Raw genomic sequence first — 9,326 nt, forward strand, 5'->3', positions numbered from 1 at the left:
CACAAAACAATTCAGTTAGCACAAAGTATCGACAGTGATAACTTGCACTAGTCGCATACAAGGGAATAACTGACACTAAGACTCTGGTCACAACGACCAACCAAGCTCTAATACCACTATTGTAACACCCTTCTAAACCCTGCAACAATTATTAAAATAATCAGAGTAAAAACATATAACCAAGGGTTCCACAATTAATTTAAACCAAACATGTGTCAATTGTCATGCCTTATTAGGAACGATTCACCAATTAAACCACATCATGTTTAACACATCGGAAAGTATACATCACCAAATCAAAGTAATGGAATAAAACCAAAACCACCAAAATAAAAAACGCAATTCAAACTCTAACTAAATCGTTCCCCAGTGTTACACTATCAGAGCATGACTAACACGATACCGGACTACTAGATGAGCTCTATAAGCTATCCTCATTGATCAATAGGCCGCTACTCCTCAATCTGAAAATATCAACATGTAAGGGTGAGCCTCATTCGCAATTAATACGTATTATACATTCATAAACAATAAGAAATCATAAAATTATTATTCACCCAATTATAACATGTATTTCAGATTTCCAATAGTTAATCAAATACCATGCCAACAAACACATCGGTGAACATAACACGCAATTCATTCAGTCATACTATATCATTACACACATGAATGAACTGACTCTATGCATGTGGTACCATACATGGGCTAAACCCATCCGACTGATCTACTTATCTCCAAGATACAGCCCAACCGACACGAATTCCGCACAATGGGAATTATGACCACCATTTGATCCACAACATCACCGGAATCCATCACCAAATGCATATGAATGAATTCATACATATGACATACTTATAACATCACCAATCTGATGCTTTGCATCGTCTCATTTCAACTCACCATTTCATCACCAATAAGCATGCACATGTTTTAGCAACCATTCAATTATATCAGACATAATCATATTAAATATCATCCAATTCACAATAGACATCAGGATAAGTTCATCATCATACAACACATTTCTACATTCACACATATATGTACACAATGTTACGAAATCAAGATTTAAAATAAAGTTGGGTCACTGCCCATTTCATTAATTCATCATATAAAGCTCTTAATCAGCTTTGCAATGCTTAAAACGGCACATAAATCGAACGCTCGAATCAAAAGTTACGGATTTTTAAAATAAAACAATTTTTCAAAAAGTTTCAGTGATAACCGGTTACCATAATTGGGTAACCCGTTACCCTGTTCAAAATTTTAGATTTTTAAGCTACTATTTCTCTAGTAACCGGTTCTCGTAACTGGGTAACCGGTTACCTCATTCAAACTGCACTTTCTACGCCTCTATTTGACTAGGTAACCGGTTACCATAATCGAGTAACCCGTTACCATGCACCTAGAATAAAAAATTATGCAGCTTCCTGCTGCTATGAAATTCACCCCTTTTACCCAAAATTCCAACTTTCAAAACAATAGAAAATCACCCAAAAGCATATGAATCATAGATATACGTAACACAACAATTATAAACGCATCATTGCATCAATTTCTCCAATTCTAATCAATTTAGGGATTAATTTCCATGAACAATTCTATCCCAAAACCCCAACACATTCAATTGAAATCAACAACAATCCTAATCAGTTCTACTACCCTTGATTGTATAATAATCACTAACCTGAAGAGTCCCCCTTACCTTTGACCGGAGCTCTTGAAGGTCCTCTTCTTCCTTTTCTTCTCCTCTTTCACGTATCTCTTCTGTTCTCTAACTTTTGTTCTTTTGCTTCTATTTTTCCTTTTTCACAACGTTTCTAATTTTATGAAAAATAAAATAATGATTAGTGAGGCCTATACTCTTAGCACCCCCTCTCTACTAATCACAACACAAAAGCCCAATATCATTCTTTCACAATTTTTCTAATAATCCAATTTAATTAATTAACTCCAAATAATTAATTTAAATTCCGATTAAATTAATTTATTAAATTATGGGGTGTTACACATCTCCCCTCTACTTGTTTTTAAGTTTTTAGACTTGAACCACACAGAAGTCTATGAACAGAGAAAGCAAAGTTTCGGGTATGGACCCGCTTGCTCTTTCCGCTACTTAAGGCTTGCGTTAGTGTGATTGTTATCAACATTTATTAAGTGTTTTAAGAAGATTTTTTTTGTTGAGTTTTTTAAAGGGTAAAGTTTGCGATTTAAACCACACATAAGTCTATGAACATAGAAGAGCAAGTTTAGGGTATGGACTCGCTCGCTCTTTCCGCTACTTAAGGCTCGCAGTAGTATAATTCGTATCGTCCTTTATTAGATGTTTTGAAAGGTTGGAAAGGAAAAGAAGGAATAGAAATGAGGGAAAAGACTATCCTAATATTGTCATGTACAATGGACCTATAGTTAGGATTAGAAGACTAATATAATATTTTTGGGGTTTTTAAATAAAATAAAAAAATAAATCTAATTTAAAAACATGTTTTTGGATTTTATATGTATCATGAATTAAAATCAAGCAAATAAAATTTAAACTAAAAATCAAAGGAACAACACATCGGCTAATTAAAATATATAAGGGAGGGTGCAAATAAAAGAAATGCTGAGCCCAAAAGATTTAATGTCAGCTTGGTGGGTGAGAAAGCTGCTGGGTGGTGTGCAGCATGAAAATCTCGCTGGGCTTAAAAGGGTGGCCCAACACAAAGTTATCAGTCCAGGGGAGGGGGTGTTGTGGATCAAAGGGTGTGAAATAGAAACCTAGTATGGGCCGGATTGAGATAACTTAAGCCCAAAATCACTACAACAAAAAATCCCTAGCTATCAAAAGAGGGACTCACGGCCGTTCCACCCTCTCACTATTCCTCTGTATTCTTTCACTCAACTGAACAACTGATGCGTTGATGTTTGAAGTTGCGTGAAGAGTGTGTTGAATGAATTGTTATGAGGATGATATTTGCTAGTTCTGCTGCGAAGACTGATGGGTTGAAAGTGATGCGATGAACGATTGATGAACAGTGACATTGAAACTGAGTAGGTATGATTTGCAGGTGAGTTCGATTTGTTGTTGATTTTGGTGATGTTTACGTTTATGCAGGTTCCATAAAGTTTGTTGGATCTGATATGAAGTAGGAGCAGTCGCACAAGAACCGACACAAGAACCGACGCAGACGAGTGTGCACGGAACAGGAACTCATACCCTTCCGCAATCGCTCATGAGTCACGATTTCGACGAATCTTCTCAGCCTCCAGGTAATTCCTCCGGATGTTCACTCTTAGATTGTTAAAGGTTTATTGACAATTTATTCATAGAATATACTTAGATATATTACAATCCATAGCATTCAGTCAATATGACCACAATTATGTTTCTTTGAAGGCTAATAGAAGAAATTAATTTATTTCGTGTTAAAGTAATATTTTGAATTTAACATATTGGTGTTTATTGGGTAAGTCTTTAACAAGGATTTAAGAACATCAAAGAAAACTAATTTCTAGCATCTTTATTCTTAGTTTTAATATTGACATGAAAAACTAAAAATTATTCTACCATTAGTTTAAGTTTCAATACTTACATGAGATTTTTTAGTTGGATTTTTTAGTTTGTAATATGTTTAAACTTAGTTACTGATGTGGAATATTTTAAGTTTCAAAACTAAAAATTATTCTACCTTTAAGAATAATCTACTTTAAGAATAATCTACCTAAAGTTACTGATGTTTGGATTTCTTAGTTATAAAATTATTTTGAAGGTCTTAGTTTGAATATCTTAATTTTTGAATGAAATAATTTCACTTAGTTAGGATTTATTAGTTACTAAATTATCTCTATTTATGTTTATTGTATTTTATGACTTATTTTGGAATATGGATTTCTTAGCTCCAATTGATGAGAGTGATGATGTGGATTTGGACCTAACTGTTGAACAAGATTGTGAGTCTTAGTGGAAGCTAGTAAAATAAAGAACACTAATAAAAGACAAAAATATCAGGTGTGGAAGTTTTTTACTATGATAGAAGGGTTGGATAGTGAGGGAAGACAAAAAGCAAAATGCAATGCATTTGGTACGTCATATGCGTGTGGAGGAAAACGATATGGGACAACTTCTCTAAAACGTCATCTTAAAATTTGTAGAAAGTTAATTTTGGAGATGTTGGATAGATGATGTTAGACATGCAAGGAAGCTAAAATCATTAAAGGTTAATTTGGTGTCTCGTGAAATGTGTGCTCGACTAATTATCAAGTGAGATATTCCTTTTAAATTTGCTGAGTTTGAAGAGCTTACAGCTTGGCTTCGGTACTTGAATCCTGATTACATTCTTATCACAATAAATACCGCCAAGGCCGATGGTGTGAGAATATACAAAAGGGAAAAGGAAAAGAATAAGATAGAAATGGCCAACACTTCTCGTAAGATTTCTTTAACTTCTGATTTATGGACATCAATTAATACCAATGATTAAATTACTTTAACTGCTGGTTATGTTGATAAAAAATGGAAGTTAAATAGTAAAATCCTCAACTTTTGTCACATGCCTCCTCCTCGCACTGACTTTTAGTTTTGTAAAAGAATATCTGAGTTTTTGACTCATTGGGAAATAGAGAAAAATGTTTTTACCATTACTTTGGATAATGCAAACTTTGAAGAGTCAACTAGCCTTGCAAAATTGGTTGTTATGTAAAGGGAGGTTCTTTTTTGTCTGTTGTTCTGCACATATCTTAAATTTAATTGTGCATTTTCTTTACACCACTCAAAACCAGTGTGAGGAGGAGGCATGTGACAAAAGTTGAGGATTTTACTATTTAACTTTCAATTTTTATCAAAATAATGAGCAGTTAAAGTAATATAGCCATCGATATTAATTAATTAATGTCCATAAATCCGAAATTAAAGAAATCCTACAAGGAGTGTTAGTCATTTCTATCTTAATCTTTTCCTTTTTGTATATTCTCACAACATCATCCTTGGCGGTATTTCTGGTGATAAGAATGTAATCAGGATTCAAGTACTAAACCCAAGCTGTAAGCTCTTCAAACTCAACAAATTTAAAAGGAAGATCCCGCTTGATAATTAGTCGAGCACACATTTCACGAGACACCAAATTATCAATCTTTAATGATTTTAGCTTTCCTTGCATGTCTAACATCATCTGACTAACATCTCCAAAATTAACTTTTTTACAAATTTCAAGATGACGTTTTAGAGAAGTTGTCCCATATCGTTTTCCTCCACGCGCATGTGACGTACCACATGCATTGCATTTTGCTCTTTGTCTTCCCTCACTATCCAACCCTTCTATCATAGTAAAAAACTTCCACACCTGATATTTTTGTCTTTTATTAGTGTTCTTTATTTTACTAGCTTCCACTAAGACTCACAACTTTGTTCAACAGTTAGGTTCAAATCCACATCATCACTCTCATCAATTGGAGCTAAAAAATCCATATTCCAAAATAAGTCCTAAAATGCAATAAACATAAACAGAGATAATTTAGTAACTATTAAATCCAAACTAAGTAAAATAATCTCATTCAGTAACTAAGATATACAAATTAAGACCTTCAAAATAATTTTGTAACTAAGAAATCCAACTATAAACATATTCTAAATTAAGAAATCCACATCAGTAACTTTAGGTAGATTATTTTTGAAGGTAGAATAATTTTTAGTTTTGAAACTTAACATATTCCACATCAGTAACTAAGTTTAAACATATTCCAAACTAAATCAACATCAGTAAGTTTAAGTAAAAAATCTCATGTAAGTAATGAAACTTAAACTAATGGTAGAATAATTTTTAGTTTTTCATGTCAGTATTGAAACTAAGTATAAAGATGCTAGAAATTAGTTGGATAAAGATTCAACAATACATAAATATTGTTATATTTCTTTGACGTTCTTAAATTCTTATTACAGACTTATATTACACAATATGTTAAATTCAAAATATACTTTAACTCGAAATAAATTAATTTCTTTTATGAGCCTTCAAAGAAACCTAATTGTGGCCATGATGCTTGAGTGCTATGGATTGCAATATATCTAAGTATATCCTTGATGAAATAAGGATGGAACGTGAAAGATATGCATTATACATGGAGATCTTCTTGTTAGAGTAGTTTGATTATCATGTAAAAGTGTGACACTTTTAAGCCCTTTTCTATGCTTTTGAGTAAAATAGCTTATGTAAGTAAGTGATTTTGGCAAATGTGAATATTTGGTTTGTCTAATGTGTTTTCCAGTGCTTTAGTGTTTGGTGATCGCAAAAGTGCAGAAAAGTCGGGAAAAAAGCCGAAGAATCGTAGATTTGGACGACGCTGAAGTTGTCAGTGTTTGGTGATGTTCGCCTGACGCATGGCTTGGAGGCGAGCGTCCTTCCGGCGAGCAAGAGGCGAAGGGGGCAAAAATGTGGTCTCCATTCTGCCATTGAGCGCCCGACGGAGCATTTGGCTCGCCGGGCGAATGAAGATATTTTGGGCTTCTCCTTCTGCGCTGATTTGTGTCACGTGGGCTTTTAAGTGGCTTCGCCCGGCGAAAGGAAGCAACTGCGCAGCTAATCTGGGTAGATTGGCCATGCTTTTAGAGTACTTTGTAGATATTTTATGGATCATTCCATCTTTTGTTTCTCTCTCTTGACAAAAAATACACCATTTTGTGTGCAAAAACCCTAATTCCTCCATTGCTAACCAAAATCATAGTTTTCAACCATCAATCTTTGAAACTTCAAGTTTGATGTTCATAAAGCTTGATTTTTTACTTGTTGCTCAAGTCACCATGGAAATGGGTGGCTAAATCATTCTTGGTGTCAAGATTAGAGGTAGATAATCTTTCTTGTAGTATGTATTTCTTTTGATACTTTGTATGTGAACAAGTGATGATTAATATATGTTGAAAAACCTTGTGTTTATATTTATATTTGATTTGAGTTCTTATTGAGAAATAGTTTCAAGTCTTGAACTAGGTTTTTCATCTATCAACAAATAAAGTTTAGAGATATCAAGCTTTGAATGTTGTCATTTTGATAGTTAGATTGAGAGATCATCTAAGGATCAAAATGGTAAAACTCACAATATGGTTTAGAGATGAAACATATTGAGAGAATATGTGATTATATTTGTCATTTATGAGTTCACACGCTCTATCAAGAAAATACATACGATGTAGATTATTGAACCCTATTCTTGACATTCTATTACCTATCATTTAAAACCAAAAATTCTCTTTTATCGATACTTATATGAGATCAAACAATTCCGTTACTAAAACCAAAACCAAAACCTTTTATGAAACTTAAGCTTAAAACAATTGTAAACTATAGAACAACGGTAATATCACACCAATCCCTGTGGAAACGATAATTAAAAAGGTACTCCAATAAACTTTCAACAAAATGACGCCGTTGTCGGGGATTGTTGTTTAGATATTGCAAGCATTGCAATAGTTTGTTTTGTTTTGAGTTTTATTATTAAGCTCTTATATCTCAAGTCTTATTCCTTGTGTTATTTAATTTGCTTGGTTAGCTTTTCAGAAAACAATTTATGCGAGGAAGTGTACCTGCATATTAACTCATATTTGATCATGAGATTGAAAGGACTGCTCGTAGACTAAATAGAAAAATCGAAGACGAAGAAAACTGGCTAAGGAAAGAAGACAACAAAGGGAAGCTTCTACTTATTCAACTCCGATTGAAAACCTAGTTGAGGAAGAGATGGAAGGACGGTCACTTCCACCTCCACCTCCACCTCCACAACCTCGAGGGCCTTGTGGCAATAGCCCTCGATTGAATGCTCAATTTGCTCGTGATCAAAACAACGGAAGGAACTCCGAGATGAAAATGGGGTTACTTCAATTGTTGTATCAAAATACTTTCACAGGACTTGATCACAAAGATCCTTTCACTCATCTCACGAAGTTCTATGAGATAGCCGGAACAATCGGTGCTCCGGAGGCAGAAGAGGATTAGATTTTCAAGAAACTATTTCCTCATTCCTTGATAGGAAAAGCTAAGGAATGGTATCTTGATAAACCAAATAACATCATGACTAACTGGAATGAATTGGAGGAGAAATTTCTTGATCGATTCTTTCCACACAATAGGTTCATGGAAGCGAAAACTTCTATTTCTATTTTCTCTCAAGGGCAAAGTGAAGCTCTCAATGAAGCGTGGGAGAGGTTCAAATCTATGCTACAAAATTGAAAAGGACATGGATTTGATGAGCTTACTCAAATCCATATATTTATAAATGGACTTCAACCACAACCGAATACTCTTTTGGATGCTACCGCATGTGGTTCTTTGATGTCGAAGAGTGCAGAAGAAGCAATAGCTATTATTGATAGAATGGCTCTCAACGATCATCAAGGACAACACAACCGAAGTGTTATACCCCAAAATTTTCCCGCATCTTTTTCAGAGAGAAGACAACAGACTTCTGTCTAAAAATTGGGAGTTTCATATAATCTTGGATTTTATTTCATAAATATCCTGATTTTATGAATACTCGATTTTTAGAATATTTCTTATACGGTATTTTGGTTCGCTGTTGAATTTATTCTTACACAAACGCCAAGTACTGTTTATCACTTCACACACGCAGTTTATTTGAGATTTATTTGCAAATAAATAGTACTGACGTAGTTGGTACAAAATTAAATTTTTCGGACTGTACTGGTAACAATTAAATTATTATTCGTTTTTTGTTTCCCACTAATTTTTGTACTATACTATTGTTTTCAAATCTTTTCCTTTCTTTTCAAATCTCTTTCTTTCAAATCAAATCCTAACTTTATTCCATACATCTTTCTTTTCAAACCCTACCATACACTTTCTTTCAAATCCTACTACCACTCAAATTTTCCTTTTTTGTACGGCATCACTTCATTTCCAGACGTCTCCATCCTTCTTTTCACTCTATAAATACCCCTCATTTTTTCCATAAATTCTCACATCAAATTTCACTCATTTCCCAAATTTCTACCTCATAATTATTTTCTCTTCTTCCCCAGCAAAAATGGCAAAGTGGATGGATACGTTTTTTCTTATAGTCATCACTGTTTTGGTGGTGATTGTCGCACGCTCGCGAAATGAACAGAGTCGCCACCAATATATTTATCCCAAATAGGGAAAGGAATATCAGAAAACCTAAGGTGAATAAGAACGAGGTCTTTCGACCAGAGATAAGGTACGGGAGTTGGTTACGCAAGGGGAAGGTGCTAGCACCCCTCACGCCCATCGTACTCGATGGTATCCACCTATGTTTGTTGCTATCTAAAGGGTGTATAAATCTAAAGCTTAATTACTAAGGGAATGCATGCAAAT

At 34.1% G+C, this 9,326-nt stretch overlaps 1 long non-coding RNA gene across 1 annotated transcript; it reads left to right on the forward strand.

Annotated features, from left to right (window-relative positions):
• The first annotated feature begins 2,809 nt into the window (after positions 1-2,809).
• LOC131594922 (uncharacterized) lies at positions 2,810-6,922 on the forward strand. Its single transcript, XR_009281618.1, has 2 exons — positions 2,810-3,258; positions 6,250-6,922. It is a non-coding gene; the product is annotated as an uncharacterized LOC131594922 (long non-coding RNA).
• Positions 6,923-9,326: the final 2,404 nt, after the last annotated feature.

Source organism: Vicia villosa, linkage group LG4 (assembly GCF_029867415.1).
Source record: "Vicia villosa cultivar HV-30 ecotype Madison, WI linkage group LG4, Vvil1.0, whole genome shotgun sequence".
Classification (NCBI taxonomy): domain Eukaryota; kingdom Viridiplantae; phylum Streptophyta; class Magnoliopsida; order Fabales; family Fabaceae; genus Vicia; species Vicia villosa.